This window comes from Mus pahari, chromosome 2, assembly GCF_900095145.1.
Source record: "Mus pahari chromosome 2, PAHARI_EIJ_v1.1, whole genome shotgun sequence".
NCBI classification, from domain to species: domain Eukaryota; kingdom Metazoa; phylum Chordata; class Mammalia; order Rodentia; family Muridae; genus Mus; species Mus pahari.
Window position 1 is genome coordinate 44,840,563 of NC_034591.1, and position 5,144 is coordinate 44,845,706.

Here is a 5,144-nt window from a genome sequence, read left to right on the forward strand (position 1 = left end):
AGAGAAAGCAGTGACTGGAGGTAGATAAAGTAGCCTGGAAATATCCACAAACTCTTATGCATAACAAAGATGTCATGAAATTTGCAGGTAAATGGATGGATCATACTGAGTGAGGTAACTCAGTCACCAAAGACCACACATGGTATACACTCACTGATAAGTGGGTATTAGGCAAAGAGTGTAGAATACACATGATACAACTCAGAGACCACATGAAGCTCAAGAGGAAGGAAGACCAAAGTGTGGATGCTCAGTCCTACTTAAAAGGGGAACAAAATAATCAAGGGAAGTAGAGGGTGGGAGGGACTTGGGAGGAAGGGAAGGGGGGGAGAAAAGAGGGGAAGAATCAGGTATGGGAGAGATGGAGGAGATGTACAGAAGGTCAGGATATTGAACAGAGGTGTGTAGTGATGGGGGATGGGGAACTGGGAGTAGCAACCAGAAATTTCCAGATGCCAGGAAAGCAAGGGCCTCCTAGTACACCCCCCTCCCAGGAGTGACATTAGCTGAAATACCCCACAAAGGTTAGGGAGAACCTGTGAAAACCATATCCAGAGGTTAGGCATGGTCCCCTGGTTGAGGTATAGGCCACCCACCCATCTTCAAAATTTTAACCCAGAATTGCTCCTGTCTAAAGGAAATACAGGGACAATGAGTGGAGCAGAGACTGAAGAAAAGGCCATCCAGAGACTACCCCACCTGAGGATCCACCCCACATGCAGACATCAAACCCAGACACTATTACTGATGCCAATAAGTGCTTCCTGACAGAAGCCTGATACAGCTGTCTCCTGAGAGGCTCTGCCAGATCTGACCAATACAGATGCGGATGCTTGCAGCCATCCATCAGACTGACCACAGGACCCCAATGGAGGGGTTAGGAGAAGGACTGAAGGAGCTGAAGGGGCCTTATCTGTAATCAATGGTAAGGGAGGCCCTTGGTCCTGTGAAGGCTTGATGCTAGGGTGGTGAGGTGGGAATGGGTAGGTGGGTGGGTGAACACCCTAATAGAACCAGGGTAAGGGGGGATAGGATAGTGGGTTTGAAGAGGGGAAACTGGAAAAGATGATAACATTTGAAATGTAAAAAAGCAAAGCAAAACAAAACAAAACCACAACAGCAACATTTCACCAAGTCACTGGATATCTTTGTTTTGAGCTATCTTTCCAAGTGTGTTTCTATGGTCAAAAGTTTTGGAAGATATTTTGTCTCCCAGAAAGAGCAAACATAGGTGCTTTGTGTTCTTAACTGTTTGATGTTCAAAAAACATTTTGCCCAACAATGTTAATTACTTTACTGTACTTCTAATCATGTCTTAGGTAAGGAGAATATGGCTTGAAAGATACACTTATGATAGGAAGTTTTATAATTTTAAATAAAAAGAGAAATTCAAACAGAATGGATTAAATAAAATCAAATAAAGTAACTAAAAATCACACAGAGCACAGAAGTTTCAGGGAAGTCTTTATACCACTGTCTTCTGGACCTAATCTTATCCAAAATATTTCTGTGCATATTCAGCATTAATGACCTCATGCTTTTGGAAGCTGTATTTGACACAACCGATGAATCTCTATAGCGAACCTCCTCCTCTCCTAATTAAGCCACTTGCGCTGTGAGTCAAAAGTGAACCATTGGATGAGTTTTCTCTCTGCAAATGTTGTTGTGAACATAATGTTCATGTGATGCTGGATGTGAGTACCATTGCATTTCCTTGATCCTTCTGTTTCTTTACATAACTTTTGTCTTAAAATGAATATTTAGTGTAAAATCACCTGGATACAAGTGAAGGTGTGTTTCTTACTTAAGTACTACTGGGACTACTAACCAGCCCAAAGGTATTCTGAGAGCAATAAGTAGATTATAATATATATGTATATATATATATATATATATATACATATATATTATAATATTATAATAATATATATACATATACATATATATTTCCTATGAAAATTGCATGTGATAATTTGAGTGGGGAAATATCCTAGTAACCTTAGACTTGCATTTTTCTGTGAATTTACCCATATATTTTTAGGTAGAGTAAAATATTTATCTCTGCAGTGTTCTGAGGCTATTTGCTACAGTACCAGATGGTTCTTCTGTTACACTTGAGAATTTTACCACCTGACAGACTTTGTCAGGGCATATGTCAGTCATGTCATTCATGGGGAAAGTCTTCCAAATGACATGCCTGTCTCTGAGGGCACTTAGAAGCCTTGAGTTCACACATTAAAGACATTAGTCTAGTTGTAAATTGTTGCAGGTCCACTAGCTTGATGCCTGGAAGAAATTGCATCTGGGAAATTAACAGGGTCCACTCTCTTTCCTCTTTTCAGTTTAGTCACAACAAAATGTTGGGAGGAGGGGGTGATTCTATTTTCTTTTTTAAAAAATATTCCATTTGCACTATATTTTTTTTTCATGTACTGAAAAGCAATCAAAATTTATTGGTGACTTTTTTTTGAGTTAAGATTCTTTACTAGTTATTAGTTCAGGCAGATGCCCTGGTTTTGTGATCCCCTCTCCCTTTAGGTCACAGTGGGTTTCTTCAGAACAGCCTGTGGGGCTGAGAGTGCTGAGTCCCAGGGTCAGAAGCAGAACTGGAAAGCCTCCAATACATGCTGCTTCCATGTTTCCAGGCTGGGCAGCAGGGAGGAAAGGCCCATTACGTGCCAGGGCTCTCATACCATGGAGGTTTGGTAGGACAGCAGCTGTACACCCGCCTCTGCCAGGAGGCTGATCATCGTGGGCAGCATCACAGGGTTGGAGGGCTGAGCCTGGAACATGAGCAGGGGTTGGCCCCTGCGTAGAGGCACCTCTGGTCTGAAGATGACTCCGTTGAGCACCCGCAGCATTGGTGTGGTGCCCTGGACCAGGCCCACAGCTTGGTAGGGGGCACCTGTCAGGGCCACAGTCAGGAGGCAATCCCCGCTGCCCTGCTCACCTGGAGCCCCAGGGATGTGGCAGGTGGTGACATTGAAGCCAGCCACTTTCACCAGTAGTTTAGCATTCACCAATCTCGTCTGCCTGCTTGGATGCTTCTCTCAGAAGCAGGTCCAAGCAGGCAGGTCCCAGCATTCTTCAGAGATGTTCCTTGTGTAACCACCTGGAGGGTCCTTTTAGGGGAGCCTGCCCAGGCGTGCATCAGCGTGCCTAGTGCTTCTGCCAGACCAATCCAAGGCTTGGTGTATGGAGAGAAGGCTCTGGTGAGGGCCTGGGCGTTCACGACCCCTGTTAGAGATTTCCCCTTCACCATGTCCACAAACTGGACTGCAATTTCCTCCCCACAGCGGCTCTGGGCTTCCTTAGTGCTGGCACCCAGGTGGGGACAGCTGATGACGTTTTCGTGGTTCACTAAGGCCCGGTCCTGTGGTGGCTCTTCTGTAAACACATCCAGTGCAGCCCCAGCACACTGACCAGACTGCAGGGCACGCAACAGGGCACCTTCATCCACGATGCCTCCTCGAGCACAGTTCACTACTCGCACACCTTTCTTGCACTGAGCAAAGGTGCTGTCATTCAGCAAGCCTGTGGTGGAGGGCAGGATTGGGGTATGGACAGTGATGAAGTCACAGAGAGGCCAGATCTCCTCCAGCCGCAACTGCTGAACACCAAAGGAGGCCGCGACTTCAGGAGAGATGATGGGGTCATAGCCTACAGTCTTCATTCCAAAGGACTGCATTCGGGTGGCCACCTCTCTTCCGATTCTGCTGAGGCCAAGAATTCCCAGTGTCTTCCCATTCAGTTCTGTCCCCATGAACTTCTTCCAGTCCCATTTGCCATCTTTCATTGAAGCTGTCACCTGGGGAATCTGCCTGGCCAGGCACATGATCATCCCACAGGTGAGCTCTGCAGCACTGAGGCTGTTTCCGTTTTGGGTGTTCCTGACTAGGATGCCCTTCCTCGTGGCAGCCTCCAGATCCACCTTGTTCATGCCTGTACCAGCCCTGCCCACCACCTGGAGCTTCTCTGCTGCATTGATGACATCAGCAGTGACCTTAGTAGCTGACCGGACGATAAGGCCTTCACAGTCCTGGAGTTCAGCTATCAGCTCCTCCTTGCTCAAGTTCTGCTTCTCCACCACCTGCAGCCCTCCATCTTGCAGGATCTTCTGGCAGCAGGGGTCCAGGCTGTCACTGATGAGTACTTTGCGCAGATTTGCGAAAGCCATTGTTAGAGTCAGGCCTTAGAAGCTGTTGCTCTGTGTGGGCAGAAGCACTTAGTTCAGGAAACTGCAGGCAGGGCTGGCTCCCGTGCGTGACTGGGCTTATTGGTGATTTTAATATCTATTAAGAATTGTGCTTGGGAGCACATACTGACTACCTTTAGCCTGCACTCTGTAATTGATGAACCCTTCAAACATCAGGGTGTGCCTTGATGATATGTTGTTCGTTCCTGTAGAGGGAGCACTGTCAGTGCACAGTGTGCTATTTTTAACAATGAAAGCAAGTCGAGTAAAGTCACCTTTCTCTGGCTGCCTCCTATGACAGCTGACAGTCATTAGATAGTGAAGAGTCTGAAGGGAGCGGCTATGACTCTGGAACATGTCGGTGAGCTCTTCGCAGCTGTGATAGCACAGCATACATTTATTAGCACTGTGTCCAGCTTGTGCCAACATGATCATCATTTCAGTGTTAGCTGAAATTTTGGTGCAGGGAAATGTCCTCTTGGAGTCATTTCTGCATATCACGGAGCAGCAATATAAACATGATGTAGGCCAGGTTTTATTGAGAACTTGCCTATCAGGTGTACTCCTGTAGGGGTTTGATTCAATTTTCCAGATAATCCTCTAGAGAACCTACATTTACCACTATGCGTGAATATGTGTATTTGAGAAAGTAAGGCATAGAAGATTTAAAACACTTCCTAAGCTCTGTAGAATGGATACCCACAGTCAGTAAGTACTAAAGAAATGTATTTAATCTTCAGAGCCCATATTCTGAAACCATCACCACAATGAAAGTTATATTACCTCACTGGAAGAGTCCAGGTTACCTTTGCCTTTTATTTACTCTGCAGCTCAGAATAGTGCTGTATGTTCTATGAGGAAAGCATGACTTACATTATTCCCTTATTTGTGTTTTCAGCTGGATAAAGGACACACGTGTGGATCTTTTTTTTTTTTTTTTTTTTTTTTT

General features: G+C 45.5%; 1 pseudogene across 1 annotated transcript; it reads right to left on the reverse strand.

Annotated features, from left to right (window-relative positions):
• Positions 1-2,552: 2,552 nt before the first annotated feature.
• On the reverse strand, positions 2,553-4,183 carry LOC110316600 (annotated as a pseudogene). The gene has a single exon (XR_002380277.1). The product of XR_002380277.1 is annotated as a D-3-phosphoglycerate dehydrogenase pseudogene (transcript).
• Positions 4,184-5,144: the final 961 nt, after the last annotated feature.